The sequence below is a fragment of the Camelus bactrianus genome, chromosome 6, assembly GCF_048773025.1.
Source record: "Camelus bactrianus isolate YW-2024 breed Bactrian camel chromosome 6, ASM4877302v1, whole genome shotgun sequence".
In the NCBI taxonomy this organism is placed as follows: domain Eukaryota; kingdom Metazoa; phylum Chordata; class Mammalia; order Artiodactyla; family Camelidae; genus Camelus; species Camelus bactrianus.
Window position 1 is genome coordinate 42,006,156 of NC_133544.1, and position 24,064 is coordinate 42,030,219.

Consider the following 24,064-nt stretch of genomic DNA (forward strand, 5'->3'; position numbering starts at 1 on the left):
TGCAGAGTACTTACTGTGTTCCCAAGTGCTGTGCTAGGTACTGAGTCACTGAGGAGCATTAAAGAAAGGCCTGTGCAGCTGGTGTTCTCTACTCCCTGGAAAACTATAGCTTACCCCGAGAGACCAGATTCTCCCCTCTTTGGATTGGTAATCCACCTCTGCCCTCCTCCCCTCAGCTTCCTGTGTCCTAGAACTTCTCACTGTGAGACAATTACCATTTACATGTCTGTTTCCCCCACTAAACCATGAGCTCCACAAAGGCAGGGCCCGCGGTGTCTACCTTAGCATAAGCCTCCAACACAGTCAAATGCTAAGTTGTTTGGCACCGATGACAAGGGTTGAGCAAGGAAAGTAACAGGTTAAGTCCCCAAGTCATTGACAGACAGCATGGAATTCAGACTAGGCTCAAAAATGAGATTTGTTTACTTGGGGAGTTGAGTGATGGCTTTCCTGAGGGGGTCACCTCCTAAGCAAAGGCATGGAGGTAGGATAGAAGATGTTAGATTTACAGGAGACAGGATGAACCAGGGGAGTGTTTAGGAGAAAAAGTAGGAATAGTTGTGTGGGCTTGACTTCCCAGGGCCTTGCCAGCCAGGCAGTTGCACATGGATCTGATAGGTTGACAGAAGCACTGGGAGCCAGATTACTCTGAGATGCTAGGTGTGGTGAGGTCTGAGTTACGTCAGTGAGTCTGGCAAGATGTGGTTGGCACCAGTTATTTTTGCCCTTTACCTTTCTCTAGTACAAGTACTTCAATGTCCTTGGAAACTCCGTCCTGCCCATGTGGCGCAGTGACCCTACCTCTATGCCCAGGTTCAGGGATGAGTGGGTACATGAATAAGATCCAGCCAACAAAAGTCTTAGGAAGTGTCTCAGGGATACAGCCAGAGACTTTCACTGGAGCTGCTGTTATCTTTCTTCGGTCATTGCTAAACGGGTGAGATGCAAGCCTGGAGCTGCTGACACTCTCCTGATGCTTCAGGGAAAGAGCCTGTCTGAGAATTAAACCAGCACAGAGGAAAGCAGAGTCAAGAGAATGAAGAGACGTCTGATGAGATCATCTGAGCACCTGGATCCAGCCGAACCTGAAGTGGACCCTATTTCTGAGCTCTTCCGTTATTAGCCAGTTTCAGCTAGGTTCCTGCCACCAGCAACCAAGAGAGTCCTGATTATGAATACTCAGGGTTAAGTGGGATGGCTTAGAGTGAGAGGAGATGAGAGTCGGGGGTGACAGCGGTGGGTCACAAGGTGAGAAGGAGTGATCTAGACTTTTCCTCTCCTCGAAATTGTGCCAGTGGGGCATAGTGATTCTTCATCACCTCTTCCTTCCTGATGCCCTTTACCTGCCTTCTTTCATTTGGCTTAGACAACTGTGTGAATCAGGTACACCTGACCCTTTTATAGCATGGAGAGTTAAAGGACTTGGCGAAGGTCACACAGAACCCTGGGGCTTCGTTCTCATTCTCTAGCTTATGCTGCATGGGCTCTTGCATGTGCTCAGTATGCACTGAGGCCACCAGGTACCATCTCTCTGTCACCTTGGGGTGGAGGTGCGCCCCGCCTCCGGCTTCCTTCATTATGCATGTGGAGAAATAGTAGGAGTGCATACTGAGGAAAGGCCCGGGCGCTCGTGACCCTCTTCAGTAAAAATAAATTCTGCCTGAGTCTCCTGGTTCTAAATAGAAGAAAATGTAGATTTGGGGCAGAACCGAAGGGAAAGGGATTTCCCTTGGCAAATTATTTGCAATTTGTGGATTGGAGCTGACCCAGCTCCAATTCCCACGTCATCATGAGCGCTGTCAAAAATGTGAGCAGCTTATTAAAGAACCAGAGCTGGAGGCAATCCTCCGCCGGGGGCCCAACAGAACAGGAGCACAGTTAAAACCCACCAGCCGCCTCCTCCCAGCGTCTCAGGTCCAGGAGCTGCTGAGAGTCTCAGCCACAGGTCACATGTTCACTCCAGGGCAGCCACTTCCTGTAGCTGTGGGAATAAGAGTCAGCATGTTTACAGTGAGTTTGTGCCTTTTGTGAGGCATAATGAAAAGCCAGCTGTCGCGAGTACTTAAATTAGTGGCCCTCAGCCTATAGCACGCAGCAGAGTGCATGTTCTTTTGAACAAACGCTAGCAATTCTGAGTTTGGGGGGGCCCCAGTGTCTGCCTTTTTAATAGGCATTCCAGGTGATTCTGAAGCAGGTAACCCAGGGGCCACAGTCTGAGAAACAGTGATGTAAGTAGAGGAATCCACAGACTCCAAGTGGTCCCTTCATCAGAGGTTTAAAGACGCTTCTGTGGCAGGCACACGTCCCAGGAGATCCAGCATCTCCTTCTTTACTAACAGGAGCGATTACTAGCATCATGTGAGGGACATACAGAGGGCTTTCTTGACTCAGAATATCTCTGAGGAGCTGTGACTGTAGAGTGCTAAGTATTTACTTTCTCCAGTACTCCTTTCAAGTCACGAGAGCTTATGGAAAAGAGCCCTTCTGCGTTCATTTTGTTGTTGTTGTTGTTGTTGTAAAGGAAAAGTCCCGCTGCGGCACACCTACAGCATGTTCACGTGCAAGTGCAGCTCACCTGTCCTCACGGCCCACCCAGCCTGCCAGAGCCTGGATCCTTCCATCGACCTTTCTCCGCCTCCCTCAGGGAGAAAGGCTTTTAAAGACAGTTTTTCCTTCCTTAGGTGCCTCTATTAACCTAACCCTAAAGAAAATCCATGAATTCCTGTTGCTTCATCCATCTTGTTACATGTCAGCATCTTTCTCAAATTAACCACAGAATGGATGCGTGAGGTGGTCCACAGGCCTTCACAATAAAATCAACTGCATATGAAATGAATCTGAAAATTCCATTTATTAAAACAAATACACTGTCCACATGGGATGAAAATGTACACATCACATTCAGGTTCTTCTGCTTTAATATTTCTGTATTCCTTTCTCTTTGAAAGACACACTCCATAGATCTTAAATAGGAAAAATGGGAACAATTCTCGGTCTGGGAAAACATTAATGTATATGTAACAATTCACCATTGCCAGGAGCAGCTAGAAGCAAATATTAAAAAAAAAAGTACAAAGTCCCCTAAGACAGCATGCTTGGTTTCTCAAAATTCCTTTTGAGAATAGGAGAGTATGGAGAAACAATTTTTAATTTTTCCTTGGTAAGCAATCTCTTTCAAATATTATTAGCAAAATTAGCCTCAGTTCAAAGTACTGATTCGCAACCTCTGGCTTAAATTAAATAGCACTTGGTTTAAAATTGAAAGAAAAAAAAGAAAGCAGATTTAATATTGAGGATGATGAAGACTGTTTTTTTCTTAACAGAGTTTGCATTATAAATACAAGGGTTATTACTACTGTTTAATGAGTTCCATGGCAGATTTTCATTACTATCCAATATATTACATACATAAATTAGGGCCTTGAATGATTGAGCTAAGTTTTCCTATTGGTTACCCTTTAAGATAAAATTATGCTGGTGAAAATGATTGTAAAATTTCTAAAAGAATTAAAACTCTTTAGAGGCATAAGTCATCAAAAAGTTATTTCCCTCTTAACAAGTAAAACTACCAGTAAGTCAAAACTCATATAAAAACTCTGGCATTATAATTCCATAAAGTAGGACATGAAATTAGGAAAAAGCTAACATATTTTTCTTAAACTTAGTATCTGATGGCTGTGTATTTTCTGCCTTCTTTCTCCTTTGATAAACAAGGTCAAATGCAGTTTGGAACTTCCTTAACTTTTAATTACAGAGTTGTATTCCTAAAAGTTTTAATGCCATTTTAATTGCTCCAAACGTCTAGATTTACATGAAAATACAAAGAGGTCTTCTGAGAAAAATAAATGGATTATGGATTATGAAAAGCATCAGGGTCTTATAATAATGCCTTCATCACCACCAAAGGGTGCTTTATTCACAGTTGTTTTTATGTGACCACATACTCAATTCCTATTTTGGCTCATTTGAAAAACGTGGTTGGGTTTTAACTGATTCCACAGTATTACTAAGCCAATGGTACAATACCGTAGTTTAATACTCTGCCAAGGTTTTTTCCCCTCTAAATCTTCATCAGTGTCCCATGACTGTAACAGAATCCCAAGGTTTGAACAGAAGTATCTGGTTACAGAAGTGCATTCATACATTTCACAGTGTCTCAGTATTCTCTTCCCTAGCTCCCTAGGCATGAGTTTTAATTGGATGTATTGATTCTTTTACCATTATGCTCATACAAGGAGCTAAGGAAAATATTAATCAAGTCTGTTTCAAAATCTGTCCTTGGCATATTAAGCCTTTTTCCCTTCCTTTCCACCTTTTTTTTTTTTTTAAATGGGAGGAAGAGAATGGAAAGAGAATAAAATTAATTCAGAAATGGACTTTTGGGATTTCGAAGCAAACAAGGAGCTGTAAAAGAGCCCTCATTTGCCTAGGAATGACACAGAAAAAAGTGAGAAGGACTTCCAGGGCCTCCCATTACCGGTGGAGGCAAGAGCCACAAAGAAAAGTCACTGTCAACATCATCTCTTGGGAAGAGAGAGCTCAAGCTGCAAGGACGTTGTAAATAAAGACAGAGCGACTCTAATAAAGCGGAGAAAAACAAAGCGAAGGTTCTACTAAAAATTTTGTTGAGTGAAAACCAAAGGCCATCTCAGGGGCAAAAACAAAACAAGAACACTTCGTGGTGGAGCTGCTGCAGGGCGGCACCTGCCCCCTTCTCCCTGGCGGGTGAATAGCCAGGATACTGAGAGTAGCGCTAGTCTGGAGTCGTTTGGATATTTCTCCTGCTACTTCAACGAATGAGGGCCACGTTTCTTTCTCGCTAAGAAGAGCACACAAAGCCTTCCCTCAGTCTATAATTTCTGTGATTCAGGGAAAAGGAATTTGCTCTTACTCTGTGACAAAAGCATTTCCCAACTAAGGGTGAATCCTTGCCTCTGCTGCTTGGCGTTACCTGGGCTGCCCTGGGTCCTGAATAAAATCAAAATGCTTTGGATGCTGGAAAATACATCGAGGAGGCCACCATTGACGCAACCGTTAACTCGGAGGTATTTTAGGCAAGGCTAAGGCTCTGAAGTAATCTCAATTTCCAAGATACTGAGTGTTTTCCTCCCCAGCTTCATGTCTCTCATTCCTTTTCCAAACTTTATAGTAAAACAACGAAACTTCTGAATGGATGTAACATAGGGACATTTTCATGCAGTATTACTCAAAAACTGTCACAAATATATGAAAGCACCAGTCACAACACAGGATTTACTTTTACTTGCAGAATCAAAGCTATCATGTACAAATGTTAGGAATAGTGATAAAAGAACACAGACAACCGGCATTTGCTGTTATTATTACAATGAGGATAAACCACAGGGAACATCTCCCTAAACCCTTTGGGTGATCATCCTTGGAGTTCAGTTTTACAGACAAGTCCAGTCTTATCCCTTCACTACTCTAATGGGGGTGGGGGATGGAAGGAGGGGCAGGAGAGAAGGGAAAAAGAAAAAGGCACAACGACGAAACATCAATGCCATTACACCGAACTGTGGCGACACTGGACGACTCAGCTTGTCAGAGGGTATTCTAAAGGCAATATTCATTCCAAGGTCATACATATCTTAGCTCAGTACAGCTGTCTGTTTTAATTTTTATTTTTTTTAAATATGAAGCAGGAACATAAGGTTTGGGGAGGGAGCGGGAAAGAAATGACACCGATTTTATCTTTACACATTCCCCTCCTCCAGGCAGCTCTGCAGACATCAGATCTCTTAACTCGGGGTGTGGATCAACTTCTTTAAACATGCATAGCCTGGAGTTTCCAGGATGGTTCTCCTCTCTCTCTTTAAATGCTGTGGACTAGAAAGGCGCCCACTTTGCTAAAAACTCTACATCAGTGTCCCTGGAGCCCCGAGGCTCCTCAGGCCCCACTCGAAGACTTAAAGGATAGCACAGAAAAACTTCTTCTCCCTAAATGGGTTCTCTGAAGCCGGAACAGGCGTCAGGAGGGGATCTTCCTTGGCATGCGCTTCACAGTAAGCCATCAAATCTGCAGCTGCCTTGGACACCTGGAAAAGACGACAAAACAACCAAAACTTTAGACCAGGCACCGACGAAAGCACTGGTGCAGGCGCAGTGAGTCAAGGCTCGGGCTTGGATGTCCAGCTGCCCGGGTTCAAGCGCAGCAAGATGCTCATCTTCCATAAGCCTCTGTTTCCTCATGTGTGAAGAAGGGAAGATTGTTGAAAGCAGATCCGTGATTAGGGTGAGGTGAGGGAGGCACAGAGGGCACCGCACTGCAGGAGGCGCTCATGGCCAGGGCCATGCAAGTATCAACACCATATTTGCACAACCCCTAGAGTGGGTGTCTCCTTAAATTCTGTGCGCCAGGTGGGTCGCTTCCCTCAGCCTGGTCCCAGACCTGGCGGCAAGGATTAAATGAGATAATCCACGTAAATCATTTAGTGCCTGGCACAGAGTAAGCCTTCTAGGCATTGCTGTCATACTGGAGCTGTGCCTCTCTCTTCAGGAACTGTGCTAGGGACGCCTAAAGCCATGCTGATCTCCTCTTTCCCATTTCTCACAACATTTTTGTCGCTCCTTGTTGGGAGTCGCCTGGGGTACCTTTCCTCCACAGTAGCAAATTTTCACTGCTTAGGGCGGATTTAATTTTGGGAAATAAATGACAAGTCATTTGTCACCACATCTGCGGACTAAGTGGACGATCCATTTGGGGTCAAAAAACCATGAAGTCAATAGTCAGTTTCTTCTATGACATAATACACTTGCTCTGGAATTTTCACTCCAAAATTTTTCCACATCAGTGTACTAGTACAATGGCCTCTTGAAGTGACTACTGAAAGGATAATCCTCTGTAAGAATGGGGAGATTGTATTATTGCTAAAAAGATTCACTGCCCCTCCCTCTGTGAGGATTACGCATACCCACACAATGACACCAGACTTGCTCTGGCCAACGAGATGTGAACAGAAGTGATGTGGGTTACTTTGGGGCAGAAGCTTCAACAACCAATGCATAGTGTGCCATGTTCTTTTCCCTTTGCCACTTTGTCCAACTGAAGTAATTTATTGTGAACCAACCTTAGGTGATTCAGAGGTTTTAATAAAACATAGTGGTCATCCTTCTGATTTGTTCCTTGTCCCAGGATTGAGTTGATTAGAACTTTTGTCACTTAAAGGCTTTTCGACTTAATAGTTTATTGGTTGGAAATGAGAATCAATTGCATCTTCTAATCCCATTAATCTTTGGATTTTTGGACTCTATGTTCCCTTTGTCTCAGATAAGATAGAGGCAATATTCCAAGTAGAGGTTACTTGCAGGTAAAATGATGTGGAGTGGCAGTTGACTGTAATGGACACATGGTGGAAGAAGTTTATCTTTGTTGTCACAGGCCCCCAAGAATGGGAGGAGAGGGCCTTTTGTTACTGCAGCAAAACCTAGTCTACCCTGACTGATATAAAGAGGTACAGGTATTGATGTGTGTGTAATTGTTTCCTCTGTCTGCCTCAGCAAAACCCAAACTAGGTGGCTTAAAATAACCAAGAATTATTCTCTCACAGTAAGTGCTAGAGGCTAGAAGTTTGAAATCAAAGGGTCAGCAGGGTTGGTTCCTACTGGAGGCTCTGAGGGGGGAATCTGTTCCAAGATCCTCAGCTAGAGCCTGGTGGTTGCTGGCAATCCTTGGTGTAGCCTGGCTTGTCAATATCACTCCACTCTCTGCCTCCACCTTCATATGGCCTTCACATGGTCTTCACATGGTGTCTGTCTTCACCTGGAATTCTCCTCAGCATCTATGTCCAAATACTCTACCCACCAGTCACTGAATCTGGCCACTCGAATCCAGTATGACCTCTTCTTAACTTGATTACCTCTACATACCCCCTACTTCCAAATAAGGTAACAGTCTAAAGTTCTAGGTAGGCATCAACTTTAGGGGACACTATTCAGCCCAGTACAGTATATTTGTGTAAAAGTCAGTCTATTTTTTAAAATTATAAATCATGTTTTATAGATCATTTTTATTTATCATTTTTTTCTAGCTGTATTGAGATATGTGACATACTACCTTGTGTGAGTTTAAGGTTTACAGTGTAATGATTGGATACATTTCTATACTGTGAAATGATTACCAAAGGAGGGTTAGTTAACACCTCCATCACTTCACGTAATTATTTTTCATTTTATTGTGGTGAGAACATTTAAGATTTACTCTCTTAGCAACTTTCAAGTATATAATACAGTATTGTAACCACAGTCAACAGATTGTACATTAGAACTTACTCATCTTACAACTGAAAGTTTGTATCTTTTTTTTGACTGCCATCTCCCCATATTCCTCAACCCTCAGGCCGTGGCAAACACCATTTTACTGTTTCTATAAGTTCATCTTTTTTAGATTCTACACATAGGTAACATCATTCAGTATTCATCTTTCTCTAATATATCACTTAACATAATGCCCTCAAAGTCCACCCATGTTGCAAATGACAGAATATCCTTCTTTCTCATGGCTGAATAATATTCCACTGTAAATATATAACACATCTTCTTTATTCATTCATCCACGGATGGGCATTTAGGTAGTTGCCACATTTTGACTATTGTGAATAGAGCTGCAATGAAAATGCAAGTATAGATATCTCTCTGAGATCCTGATTTGATATACGTATAGTTATGAAATAAAAATAAAAATGAAAATAAATAAATATACATACATATAACAAAAGTAGGACTGCTGGATCCTATGGTAGTTTTTAATTTCTTGAGAAAACTCTGCACTGTTTTTCATAGTTGGCCAGGTCAATTTACATTCCCACCAACAGTGCACAAGGGTTCCCTTCTCTCCATATCCTTACCAACACTTGTTATTGCTTCTAATGAGTGTGAAGGGATATCTCATTTTGGTTTTAATTTGCATTTCCCTGATTAGTGGTGTTGAGTTCTCTTTTCACATACCTGTTAAACATTTATGTCTTCTTTAGAATAATGTCTCTTCAGCTCCTCTGCCCATATTTTAATCAGATTGTTTCCTTGCATGAGTTTTTTAATATAAATACCTTTGGATATTAACCCCTTATCAGATACAAGATTTGCAAATATTTTCTCCCATTCCATAGGTTACCTTTTCATTTTGTTGACTGTGTCTTTTGCTGTGTGGAAGCTTTTTAGTTTTGTGCAGTCCCACATAATTACTTTTGCTTCTTTTGCATGTGCTTTTGGTGTCATATCCAAGAAATCATTGCCAAGACTATTGTCAAGGAGCTTACTCCCTATCTTTTCCTCTAGAAGTTTTATAGTTTTAGGTCTTACATTGAAGTCTTTGATACAATTTGAGTTAATTTTTGTGACTGAAATAAGGCAAGGGTCCAATTTCACTCTGTTGTATGTGATTATCCAATTTTCCCAGCACCACTTATTGAAGAGACTATCCTTGTCCTATTGAACATTTTGGCTCCTTTATCAAATATTAGCTGATGGTATATGCTAGGGTTTATTTCTGGGCTCTTGATTCTGTTCCATTGTTCTATAGGTCTATATTGAATGCCATACTGTTTTGATTACTATAGCTTTGTAATATAGTTTGAAATCAGGAAGTGGATGACTTCAGCTTTGTTCCTCTTTCTCAGGATTGCTTTGGCTATCTGGGGTCTTTTGTGGTTCCATATGAATGCTATAATTTAAATTTTTTTTTATTTTTGTGAGAAATGCCATTGGAATTTTGATAGAGACTGCACTGAATCTATGAATGGCTTTAGGTAGGATGGACATTTTAACAGTATTAATTATTCTGACCCATGAACACAGTATATCTTTCCATCTATGTCTTCTTTAATTTCTTTCATCAAAGATCTTATACTTTTCAGAGTATGGATGTTTCAAATCCTTGTGTAAATTTATTCCTAAGTATTTTGTTCTTGATGCTATTGTGAATGGGATTTTCTTTATTTCTTTTTCAGCTATTTCATTCTTAGGGTATATAAACACAAGTGATTTTTGTATGTTGATTTTTTTATTCTGCTACTTCACTCAATTTATTCATTAGTTCTAACAGGGTTTTTTTGTTTTTTGGGGGGTGAAATTTTTAGGATTTTCTCTATATAAGATCATATTATCTGTGAACAGAGACAATTTTACTTCCATTTCTATTTGGATATCTTTCTTTTATTTTTTTCTTCCTTGATTGTTCTGGCTAGAACTTCCAGGACTACGTTGAATAGAAGTTGTGAGAGTGGGTACCCTTGTCTTATTTCTGATCTTACAGGAAAAGCTTTTAATCTTTCCCCATTGAGTAGGATGTTAGCTGCGAGCTTGTTATACATAGAATTTATTATGTTGAGGTACATTCCTTCTATACCAAATGTGTTGAGAGGTTTTTTTTTTTAAATCATGAAAGGATGTTTTATTTTGTTAAATTTTCTTTCTGCATCTATTGAGATGATCATATGATTTTTATCTTTTATTCTATTAGCGTGATGTATCACATTTATTGATTTGTATACATTTCACCATCCTTGTAACTCAGGGATAAATCCCACTTGTTTGCAGTGTATGATCTTTTTAATGTGCTACTGAATTTGCTTGCTAATATTTTGTTGGGAATTTTAGCATTCATATTTTGTCAGGGATATTGACTTACAGTTTACACTTCTTGTAGTGTCCTTATCTGGCTTTGGTGTCAGGGTAATGCTGGCCTTGTAAAATGAGTTTGGGAGTGTTCCCTCCTCTTCAATTTTTTGGAAGAGTTTAAATATTGGCATTAATTTTTTAAATGTTTGGTAGAATACATGAGGAAAGCTATCTGGTCCTGAGATTTTCTTCATTGGAAAGGTTTTGATTACTGATTCGATCTCCTTACTAATAATTGGCCTGCTCAGATTTTCTATTTCTTCATGTTTCAGTCATGGTAGGTTGCATGTTTCTAAAAACTTATCCACGTCTTTTAGGTTATCCAGTTTGTTGGCATATAATTGTTCATAGTAAGCTCAGTATCCTTTGTATTTCTGTGATATCACTTGTAATGTCTTTCCTTTCATTTCCAATTTTACTTATTTGAGTCTTTTCTCTTTTTTCTTAATCTAGTTAAAGGTTTGTCAACTTTATCTTTAAAAAAAAAAACCCAGCTCTTTGTTTCTCCTGATATTTTCTGTTGTTTTATGGTTTCTATTTTATTTTTCTGCTCTGATCTTTGTTTTTTGCTTCCTTCTGCTAATTTTGTGCTTAAGCTGTTTTTTTTTTCTAGTTTCCTTGAGGTATAAAGTTAGGTTGTTTATTTGAAATCTTTCTTTTTTCTTAATGTAGGCGTTTATCATTATAGACTTCCCACTTAGAACTACTTTTGCTACCTCACATACATTTTGGTATGTTGTTTCCTTTTTTTATTTCAAGATTTTTTTTATTTCTCTTTTGATTTCTTCTTTGACCCACTGGCTGGTTGTTCATAGGTGTGTTGTTTAATTTCTACATGTGAATTTTCCTGTTTTAATCCTGTTACTGATTTCTAGTTTTATACAACTATGACTGGAAAAGATCCTTGGTGTGATTTCAATCTTCTTAATTTTGCCAAGACGTGTTTTATGACCTATCATTTGACTTATCCTGGAGAATGTTCCGTGTACACTTAAGAATAATGTATTCTGCTGCTATTGGATGGAATGTTTTGTATGTGTCTGTTAGGTCCATTTGCTCTGAAGAATAGCTCAACATTTCTTTATTGATTTTCTGTCTGGATGATCTATCCATTGTTGAAAGTGGGGTAGTAATTCCTCTACTATAATTGTATTGGTCTGTTAATATTTGCTTAATATATTTAGGTGCTCTGCTGTTGAGTGTGTATATATTTATAACTGTTATATGCTTTTAATACAATGATGCATTTATCATTATATAGTGGCCTTCTTAGTCTCTTGTTACAGGTTTTGGCTTAAATTCTCACTCTTTAAGTGGCATTAATTGCTTATAAAATATTTTTATTGCGTTTCTATTTTTTTCCAGACATTAAGTTTTCTTTTTTGGTATACAAAATAGTCCTGAGGTAGGAATAGCTATCCTTCTTTTACAGATGAAAAATTTAAGCTCGGCACATTGCATGAGTGGTTCAAAGTTATACAGCATAGCACACAGCAGAAAAAGAGCTTGAAACTTAATGTTTTGCCATTAAGCCACAATCATCTACATATAAATTACTCAAATGTAGGGCTAGTTCCAAAGGTTGATTTAAATTCTTTGTGCATTTTATGAAATGCTTTTATGACAGAATGAAAGGAAACAGGCTGTTCATTTCTTAACTTCCCTCAATGAAGGCAAAGAACAAGCTTTCAGAATCTCAATTACTTTTTTTTAAAAACTCTTTTGAGCCATAGTCACTATTACACCAAACAGGAGCTTAGCTGCAAGCAGCAGAGACTGAACAATAATAATATCTAAAATTTACTTGTCAACAAGAGATCCAGCACTATCCCTACTCATTAGCAATGCTCACATGCTAATATGTGGCAAGAATTTTCAGAATCTTGGTACAGAAGGAACTATACTGGGCACAATTTAATAGCTTACAGTTGCTTATATCTTATATTTGACATTTGATTCTGAACAACTTCCTTCTAAAAACAGAGAATGTGTTTTATCATGTTTCTTCAACTAGACTGCAATCTCCTTTGGGTGATGGTTCAACACAATGTCAGAATCCTAGCAGTAATTAGAATAATTGCTAATATTTATCTGTTCTTGCTACATGTCAGAACTGTGCTAAGCACTTTACATGCAGTATTTTATTTAATCTTTATAATAATATCATGGGTCAAAAGCTATTATTATCCTCATTTTTAACATGTGAATTGAGGCTTCCTTAGGTGTTTGCCCTGGTTGTCACAGCTTGTGAGTATCCGAGTCATGAGTCTCAGTGTTCTTGATTTAATCTTTATGAATGCTCTTTCTTTTTAACCCACATCCTTGTCCCTACCTTACAATGGGTCATAGCAATAGTCTGACTGGTGAATCTTCTTGTTTCTGACTATCCCTGCTAATATTTTTGCATACAGCTTCTTTCCCATCTCACATCCCTAAGTTCTTCTGTGAAGATTTTCCCAATAACTCTAGGCAATCTCTCCCTTTTCCGTCCTGTAGGTTCTTCTTCCAAAAATATCTCAAATTTTGGAGGAGATCAAGATGGCAGAGTAGGAGGATGTGGAACTCACCTCCTCTCATAAACACATCAAAAATACATCTACATGTGGAACAATTCTCACTGAAAGCTAACTGGAAACTGGCAGAAAGAGTGCTTTACAACCAAGGCTGAAAAGAAAGATCCATGTGGAATTGGTTAGGAAGGGAAGAGAGCAATCAAATCAGGACCTGTGCCCCATGGAGGGGACTCAGAAGAAAGAGGAGAGTGCAGGGGCAGAGATCCTCCTTGGGGAGTGAGTGGTTCGAGCTAAACACTGGGGACCCCAGTCCTGGAGACTGACACAGGGAAGACAAGCCTCCTTGGCTGGTTGGAGGTTGGTGAGACTTAACATGAGGGCTGTGGGAAGTCTGGACTCCATCCACTTGGAAGAAACACATGCACATGCTTGTCTGCTCCTGAAGCAGAGTGGAGAGGTCAGATTGAAACTGGTTCATCTGTCAGTTGATTGTAGATGTGGTGGGTAGTTGACTGGTTTCCCGTGACCACCCCAGTGCACCCCAGCCTGAGCTGAGTGAATGCTCCAGCCCTGCTTACTTCACATTGCAGCTCAACACTGGAGTTAGGGTTGCTATGACAGAAAGAAGTTGGCTGTGAGACACAGAGGTGGCTCAGACCTGAAGCAGTGTCTGAGCAGGGCAGGGCAGCCACCCTCACACAGTCAGCACATCAGAAACAGCCCTAAACTCTGAAGCTGGACAACAGCAACCTGTACCCTGTCTGATACTGAGAGCCCTAATGGGATCCTCTTGCTCCAGTACTGCTCCCAAGGGTGCCAGTGCTGGGAGGAGGGAGAGCTCACACTTAAAGGGAACAAAGCCAGCTTGGACCCAACCTTCAGTGCTTCTGCTCCAGTAACTTGGGACTTGCCCCCTCCCCCATTAGGTCAATAACAGTGCTCAGAAGACGGGAAGCCCTGGCTCACACCTGGCCCCACTCCTAGTCCCTCCACCTTCAACCCCACCTCCTACCAAGGTGATAGCTGCCAGCACACCCTGAGGAAAGACATGACTTATGTTCACATCAAATACAGTTCTCCCACCAAAGCCACTGGGCACACACAGACTGTACAGGGATGCGCCCACAAAAATATCTCAAATTCGTCTCCTTACTGTCATCTCTATTGTGACTACCCTAGTTCAATCCTCCATATTCTTTTCCATGATTACTGATAACCTCTTAAATAAAACTTTCCAAGAGATCTTTTATAGATTGAACATTTGTATCCCTTTTCCGTTCCAAATTCACATGTTGAAGTCTAATCCCCAATGTGATGGTGTTCGAAGGCAGGGCCTTTGGGGTGATCAGGTCATGAGGGTAGACCCCTCATGAATGGGATTAGTGGTCTTATAAAAGAGACCCCAAAGAGCTCCTTTGCCCCTTTAACCAAGTGAGGGCACAGAGAGAAGATGGCTTTCTACGAACCAGGCCCTCACCAGACACCACATCTACTGGCACCTTGATCTTGGCCTTGTAGCCTCCAGAACTGTGAGAAATACATTTCTGTTGTTCATAACCATCTAGTGTAGGGCATTCTGTTATAGCAGCTCAAACGGACTAAGACAAGATCCATGAATAGAATTATGGGTGTGGTCTGTGATGCTCAATGACAAAAACAAATTACATCTTTGTTTTCACTAATCTCAGATGAAAATCTAACATTTCTTTCCATAATAGATGTAGACAACACAATATAGTAGCATTAACTGCTTCTGTGACTTAGTCACCAACAAAAATCAGATATTTTCCATCACATTACTGTTATTGAAGATATCTTAACATTTTATTTATGTTCTTTCACTTTATAAGTATAGGCTCACTATTATATCTTATATAATTAGCTAATAAAGAAGTATGTATATTTAACTATATCACAAATGTTTTACTAAAAATATTCTGATAAGCTATATTTTAATAAAATTAGTTTCCTTTGTAATTTAAAAACATTATTTCCATAAGGAGAACACATGCTTCAGCAGACTGTCAAACAGGTCTAGGGGCACAAAAATTTTTAAGAATCTCAGTTCTAAATAATTTCCCTACTTTTACCACCGTGCCAGGAGTAGTATTCTCCATATTGCATCTAGAAACGTTATTTTTAAAATATGTGTTGGCTCATATCACTCCCCTATTTAAAACTTTCAATAGCTTCCCTGCTTTGCAGAAAGCCAAAATATCATAAAAACAGCCTGTGGGTCCTGACTGCTTCGGGCCTGCCATCTCTCTAGTTGCACGTCATGGTGTTCTTCCCTCCCATGGAAGGTCTCCTCCAATTTTGTGAGAGCTCCAAGTTCTTTTCTGCCTCAGAGCTTTACACACTCAATTCTCTGGAACATTCTTCTCCTCATTGCCTCACCAGGCTGGCTCCTTCTCTTCCTTCAGGAGCCAGCTGAAGTATCACCTCTTGGCAGAGTCTTCCCTGACCACCCCATCCAAAAATGACTTTCTTCATCATTCATTCTCAATGTACTCCATTATTTTCTTTCACAGAAAAAAAACTCATCACAGTTTATAATTACAACCCTTGCTTGTTTATTTGCTGTTTGATATTTCCCTTTAGGCATTCTGCTCTATGAGGGCAGGAATCATATCTGCTTTATTTACCACTGTCATCATGAGTGCCGGCACATAGGAGACACTCAAATAATTGCTAAAGAAGTTCTCAAACATAATCTTATTCAACAACTACTCCATTCAACTAATATTTACTGAGTACCTAGTATGCCAGGCAAACAGACACACACACACACACACACACACACACACACACAGAGAGAAACAAAAAAAAAGTTTAACTAATATGGCAGACACAGTTCTGGAGGCTTGGAATAATCAGGGAAGAAAATAAACAAAGATTCCTGTCCTTGTGGAAATGATGCCGTATTCTAGACCTCTAATTCTGACTATGATGGAGGAACAGAGACCAATTAAACCCTTCTGCTTTAACTCAAAAACTGGAAAAAATATATGAACAAATGTTTTTTAAATGGTGGGCAACAGGCAGCACAGGACAGGAATCCCTGAGAGAAGGGAGACGAGACAAGTCTCAAGAATGCCCCAGCTTTCTGCTTGAAAAGGGTTCTAGGCCCCAGCACAGGGAGGAGCTACCCAAAAAGACTCCAGGAACCTCCTTAAGCTGAGGAGAGAGTAATAGAGAAGAAAGAACTACACACACACACACACACACACACACACATATACACACACACACAGCTCTAGAGGCCTTCAGAGGATTCCTTTTGAATACTAATCAGCACATGTGGGAAAAAACTGCTTGAGGTTGTGCAAAGAATTTCAGAAAGGATCAAGTGAAACAACCCCTGGTGATCACACAGGACTGGAAGTTTGTGTCTCTATTGGCCAGAGTAGAAAGACCTCACAACACATGGACAATTAAGCAAAGCCCTAAAAGTGTATCTAGTAATGGTGCTAAATAGGCCTTGGTTAGAGGCTGTTGTGGACCCACCTATCAAAGCTTAAAAAATAAGCCTTGAATACGTCAAAATGTTTCCAAGTAACTTAATTGTACCACACTACAAAACCCCCAAAGTTTTAAAGAATACAAAAAATGTCAGTATGACACAACATAAAATTCACATCTGGAATCCAGTAAAAATCCAGACATACAAATAAATAGAGGAAGAATCTCTCCCACAATGAGGAGAAAAATTAATCCAAAGAAGACCCAGAATTGACACAGTTGATGAAATTAATAAATGAGGATGCTATTAAAATAGTGATTGTAAATATTGCCTATATAATTAAGAAAAAGAAAGAAAAACATGATTAAAAGAGACATGAAAGATATTTTTTAAAAAAACCCAAATTAAATTTCTAGAGATAAAAAACACACTGGATGGAATTAGCACCAGATCTGACACTGCAGAAGAAAGATTAGTGAACTTAAAAACAATAATACGAACGCTCCAAAGTGATACATAGGGAGAAAACAGCCTGAAAAACAAACAAACAAAGAAAGCACACTGAGCTAGAAGAAAAGTTCAAGTGGTCTAATATACACACAATTGGAGTCTCTGAAGGAGAGGAGAAAGATGGTGTGTGGAGGAGAGGAAAGAAAAAATATCTGAACATATAATAGATGAAAATTTCCAAATTTTATGAAAAGTACAAATTCACAGTTTCAAGTTACTCAACAAACCCCAAAAGAAGAAATATGAATCAAACTACACTAATGCTCACCATAATCAAATTGCTTATACAGTATTTGTGTAGATGGATGGAGAGAATAGAAAATAAAACATAATAAGTAGTTACAGAGAATGTTAGATGGTATTAAGTTTTATAAGAAAATGGAAAGTAGAGCAGAGTTAAAGGGATCAAGAGTGTGTGTATGCATGTTGAGGGGGCATGAAAGACAGATTGCAATAGTAAGGCTTTATTGAGAAGGTAATCAATCTTTGGGTAAAAGCTTATGCAATGAAGGTTATGGTAAGAGAAATGAGGAGCCATTGACATATTTTAAAGAAGCACTATGGATGCTGTGTTGAGATGAGGACTCCGTGGGAGTCGAGGGTAGAAGCAGAGACTACTAGAGACTATTGCCATGATCCAGGTGAGGGGTAACAGTGGTTCAGAGCAGAGAAATAGCAGCAGAGGTGGTGCCAAGTGATATAATTCTGAATAAGCAGCATTTGAATGTAGAACCACGAGGATTTTCTGATGAGTTAGAGATACAGTGTGAATGAAAAATAAGAATTAAGGCTAACTCTAAGTTTTTGGACTGATCAAATGGAAGGATGGAGTTGCCATCACTTCAACAACAGGGAGAGAAGTTTTTCGGGGAAGATCAGGAGTTCCATTTTAGAAAGGTTGAAACTGAAACATCTCTTAATGAGATATACAATGCTGGAGTTCAGGAGTGAGATCTGGACTACAGCCATAAATTTGGGACTTGAGGCCATAGAGATGGTACACAAAGCCTTGGGAATGAGCAAGATCACCAAGGGAGTACATTTAGGTAGAAAAGAAAGGATCAAGGATTGAACCCTGGAACACCTCAATGTAAGAAGTCGAGGAGCGTAAGAGGAATCAGCAAAGGAGGTCTGGACAGAGCAGCCTCTGACAGTGGGGGTTACTGAGAGTAAATAAAGAAAGTGCTTCAGGACATAAGGAATCATCAACCACGTCAAGTGCTGTCAATAGGTCAGGCAAGATGAAAACTGAGAATTATTAGATTTAGCAATCTGGAGTCACTGGTGACCTTGATGAGAGACGCTTCTGTGGAATGGTGGGAGTGAAATGGGTATAAGAACAAATGAGGCCCCCTCCACCTCCTCCTTTATGAATAATTCAAGCTTAAAAGCTATGGGGGGACCAAGCAAGGCAGTGTCCACACTAGGTCAGGGGCCCACAGGGGGGTGTCAGAGCTGGAACAAGGTGAGGAGAGCATCTGTGCAGAAGGCAGCCTGGTGAGGGAGCTGGAGTGGGATGTGAAGGCCTCCATGTCAGGCAGAGAGGTTATGGAGGGGAGCTTGGTTCCATATATGGGAAGTGACCAAATAAGGATAAGGGGGGCCAGGTTTCTCATTGACAGTGAGGGGAGTTACAAATATGGAAAGCAGAAAGCTGGAATGAACCCTGTGGTGCAGGGTAGGACCTGGTGATGTTGATATGAACTTGTGGTTACATAAGCATATATACATAGATACAGAAATATAAATGTAAAACTGTGTGTGTGCATGTGCGTGTGCGTGTATGTGTGTGTGTTCTCTAACTCTGTCCACTGAGAGGACCCAGGAGCAGAAACTCTTGAGCAGTGAGCACACTTAGCATCTAGAGCTTGATTCCTAAATACCATTCTCAAAGGAACTAGTGCTCTGTGGAGAAAAGGATGATTCCAGGACTGGGGCAGGGAAATAACAAGAGGAACTTAGAACATCTTTTTGCACTGAAAACTAAGAGAGTACTCAAAAAAGGAAGAGGGCATGTCAAAAGGACATAGTAGCCAATGATTTAGTCTGTGCTAATTTAAACATTAAAAATTGATGATGATAGTATCAGATTATAAACCATTCAATAAAAGGGGAAACCATGAGGCCATATCAATATAATTAAATTTTTAAAAATAGAATGTTGAGGAAAGGGGTAGTTATACAGTCTCAAATTCCTTCCCCCAAACTCCAAATACTTATTAACTACAAATGGACAAAGAATAACTGTACATGGAGAAACTTGGAAGACACCACCTTAATCAAGTAATTAAAATTAATATCACCAGTTAGTGACAATTTGAAATCAAGCACCACAGATAGAATGCAGTGAGATGAACACACCACCAGTCCTATGATATTAATGTCAAAGTTTTGTTACTTTAATTAAATCATAAAGAAATATCAGCAGATACACATCACTATATATAACATAGGTAAATAACAAGGACCTACTATATAGCACAGGGAACTATATTTAACATTTTATAATAACCTATCATGGAAAAGAATCTGAGAAACCATATGTATATATATATATACATATATATGTATATATATGTATATATAACTGAATCACTTTGCTGTATACCTAAAACTAACACAACTTTATAAATCAACTATCTTACAATTAAAAGAAAGAGAACTATCAGACAAACCCAAATTGAATGACGTTCTATAAAATAATGACCTATGATCTTCAAAAACATCAAGGTCATAAGAGTCAAGGAAGTCTAAGGAACTCTGCCTGACAGGACAGCTAAATGCAACCCATGATTCTGAACTGGGTTCTTTTGCTAAAAAGGGACATTACTGGGATAATCTGCAGTACTTAAACGGAGTCTGAAGAGTAGACTGTAGTGATATATCAATGTTAACTATACATGGTGATTATATTATGATTAAGTAGAAGAATGTTTTTACTTGTAAGAAATATTAAAGTATTCAGAGGTGAAAGGGCATCTATTGGCAACTTTTCTCAAATTGTTCGGGGGAAAGCAAAATTCTTTGCATTGTACTTGAAATTCTTCTGTACCCTTGAGATTACTTCCAGAGTAAAAATAATTTTTCTAAAGAAAGGGAAAAGAGAAATTATTAAGAGTGAATACAGACAATTTTTTTTCAAGAAGTTAAGCTGCAAAGCAGAGCAAATAAATAAGGCAGTTGCTAGGGGAGGAAGTGGGGGGGGGGTTTCAAGAGAAGAAATTTAAGTTTTATTTAAGATGGAGAGATAACACTGTGTTTAAACACCGATGGAAATGATGAATTGAAGAATCAAAACTGGTGACTGAGAATGGGCAGTGAACTGCTGGAGCACATCCTTGATTAGGGAGATACTCCCTACCCTGTTGTGCAATGAAGGAATTTACTTTTGATAAGAGCAAGGATCTCCCTACATTGACAACTGCTGAAACCCCGTTATCCAGCAACCTCATCCAACTAGGCTGGGGCTGAGAACCAGGGAGTGAGGGGAGAGGGAGTCTAGACAGTCCCAATAAAAGCCACCAGACTTGATTTTAGGCTCTGAAAATATAGGAACCTACTCTAGACAGATGCCCTGACAGCTCTGAGAAGTAGCAGTTATCAGTAAGGATGAAAACCAGACCCCAAAATTTAAACAGTATGTAAGGCTATAGCTCTGTCTTTATTGCATAATGAAATTGAGACACATCTTAAAATTAATGTTGCAAAATACTTGCAAGCCATGAGGCCAAGAAGCACTGACAGGTCATCATTGCCTACGCACGTGGGAAGCTGCCTGTGCGTTAAAATTATCACTCATTCAATTACTCCTTCAGTTGAGTTGCCTGCATGAATGGAGCCATCCAGGGTTGATAATTTTAATTCGTTGCTTAAAAGGACTTCAAAGATCATACTGGGATGGAGGCTTAAAATGAGAAGTTATTGTGAACATTGACGGTGGCCTGTCACAAGCCTGGCAAGAAAGTTGAACACACACACACACAAAAAACAAAACAAAACAAAAAAACTGCTACACTTCTGAGAAGAGATCATAAAATGTTCAAACTAGGAGAGACTGACCTGGTATTTGTCTAGAAAGGTCTTCTTACTCAGGTCAAAAGATGCTGGCTACTTTAAAGGCTTTATTTGTCTTTGAATCACTAATGTGGTTCATTGTCTTTGAATCACTAATGCAATTCAAGTAAGGGAAAATGAAAACATCTAGTTCGAGTATCAGTAAGTGCAGAAGAAACCTCAGGCTTCTTCAACATGCCTTGGAATTATGTGGAAAATACGAGAGGTGCTACAGGGAGTAAGATCACGAAGGTCAGAAATGGAAAGCACCACGTGGCCATGACGCCCTGTGTCACCACGGTTCCTGCATCTCTGCTGGTGGCCAAAGGCGAGTCTAGAGCGTCTCTCCACTGTGATGGTGAAGAATACTCAGGACCAAACTCTGTTGTGATATTAGAGAAAGTGAATATTCTAAATAGTCTCCCCTCTCCCATTCCTCCAAGGAGATATTTAACTGAGAGTACATACAAATAGGGTTAAAAAAAATGGGAATAGAAGAATTAATTTTCAAAACAGTCATCAAGAAAAGTCCATGATATTTAATTTACTCTATTTAATAAAAAAAAAGAAAGACATTCAAAATTATCATCCAAAACAGTTACCCTTTTAAGAAGGGAGAGCTTCATCTGGCCTGAAAAACTAGGCAATTCAGAAAAATTCATTTCCTAGGGATTTTGAATTATCAAGTTTTTTTCTTTTAATGAATGTTATATAAGTGGAATCATAAAGTATGTAATCTTTTGCGAGTGTGTGTATGTATGTATATGTTTTTCCATGCAGCATAATTCTCTTGAGATCCATTCATGCTGGATATCAATAGCTCATTTCTACTTAGTGCTGAATGGTGATCTATTGTATGGATATACCACAGTTTGTTTAACCACTTATCCACTGAAAGACACTGGAGCTGTTTCCAGTTTGGGGCAATTTTGAACACTGTTGCTATCAACATCCACAGACAGGATTTTGTGTGGGCATAAGTCTTCACTTCTTTGGGATAAATGCTCAGGAGTGTGACTGATTGATCTTTTGGTAATTGTGTGTATAGTTCTTAAAGAAAATATAAAACTGTTTTCCAAAGTGGCTATGTTATTTTACATTCTCACCAAAATTATGTGTTACCAGGTTTCTCTAAATTGTTGCCAGCATTTGGTGTGTCACTCTGCTGTTGTTTTTTGGTTTTGTTTTTTTGATCATGCATTCAGTTCATTGAATTATAGTCAGTTTACAAGGTTGTGTCAATTTCTGGTGTATAGCATAATGTTTCAGTGATACATATACATACATACATTCCTTTTCATTCAAAATGTCAAGGTTTAATCGTACTACTTCTCTAGTTCCTAGGTATAATGCACAAGCCTTGGTGCTTAACAAGTATCTGCTGAATTTAAAAAATTATATAACCCTAAAAAATGAAGTTTTCTGCTCAATTAATGAAATGCCTGAGTTCAATTTAAATTTTTTGTCTTATTTTCAGCAAAACAAATGAATTACGACTGGCCACCTATGAACATAGCCCTTTCCTCTATAAGTCCCTGACACACTATACCACTTTTACTAACCCTGAAAAATACTCTCAATTGCCCTATAAGGAAAATTTAATCTCAGTCTTCCTAATAAATAGAATGTAAGCATTTTAGGGAAGAGATGTTAAAATTTTCAGTTTAAATGCTGGAAAAATATTTGAAAACACCCAAACCTGGGATATCTGTCCCTCTCTAGAGTGAAGCATGGTATCCAACTAGCCCATTTCTCAGTGCAGATTTCCCTGAAGTTCAATTCAGTTATGAGTCAATTGTTAGAAAGATGATTTAGTTCTTAGAAATGGTTACATCTGGTTCAATAATTACATATGTTTGTCAGTTATGAAAATCAGTCTTTTTTTGCTGAACTGTTTTCAAAGGAAGATATACTATAAATGTTGGCTACGTATAATCTTAACGCATGACATGAAACAATTTACATATCCTTAAAATGATCAATTCTGCCCTTCTTTTTGGCATTTCACTATATTTTCTCCTACTACTACGGTTTTATTTCACCAATGACATTCATGCTTGGGAAATTCCAAACCATACATGCAACCGGAAATGTCACACAGAATATAGTTCCTTGACATTCTTCGTACATGAACTTAAAGCTATACACTAAAAAAAGTGTTTCCTGACTGCCTGTGTATGTCATCACCAAGAAGTAGATGATGAGGTCTTTGAAGTAGAGGACTATGTAGTCTAGTTTGAAAAATGTATCTGATGAAGGTAAAATTAATTACTAGTAAATTGACTAGTAAATATGATCAAATGGAAAAAGAGACCTATGAATAAGTGAGGATTTCAGCTGACCCAAAATAGAGGGGTAAGATTTGGATAATGTCCTAGTCCATTTGGGCTGCGGCAAAAACAAAACAAAACAAAACAAAACAAAAAAAAACAAAAAAACCAAATGGGTGGATTGTAAACAACAGAAATTGATTTCTCATAGTTCTGGAGGCAGGGAAGTCTAATATCAAGGTGCTGGCAGATTCAGTGCCCACTGAGGGTCTTGTTTCCTGGCTCATAGATGCCCTTCTTGCCATAACCTCACCTGGTGGGAGGGGTGTGGGAGCTCTCGAAGGTATCTTTATAAGGTCACTAAGCCCATTCCTGAGGGCTCTGCCTTCATGATGTAATCACTCCCCAAAGGCACCACCTCCAAATACTATTCCATTGGGTGTTAGGATTTGGGGAAGGATATCAGCATTTAGTCTATCATAGATAGAAAAAATGTAAGGGGAAGAGTGTTCTCAGTGAGGGACTCAGAATAAGGGGAATGGGAATATGCATAGCACATCCTTGGGACTGTGAGGAGAGCCAGCTGGAAAGGTCTATTGGAACCATTTGGGAGAAATGAG

At 39.4% G+C, this 24,064-nt stretch overlaps 1 long non-coding RNA gene across 1 annotated transcript in view; it reads right to left on the minus strand.

The window, feature by feature from the left end:
* Window positions 1-2,827: 2,827 nt before the first annotated feature.
* LOC105078424 (guanine nucleotide-binding protein G(I)/G(S)/G(O) subunit gamma-2) overlaps window positions 2,828-24,064 on the minus strand; it is a 117,310-nt gene continuing 96,073 nt past the window's right edge. The window contains exon 4 of the long non-coding RNA XR_836155.3: window positions 2,828-6,056. This is a non-coding gene — a long non-coding RNA (guanine nucleotide-binding protein G(I)/G(S)/G(O) subunit gamma-2). The remainder of the gene's footprint in view (window positions 6,057-24,064) is intronic.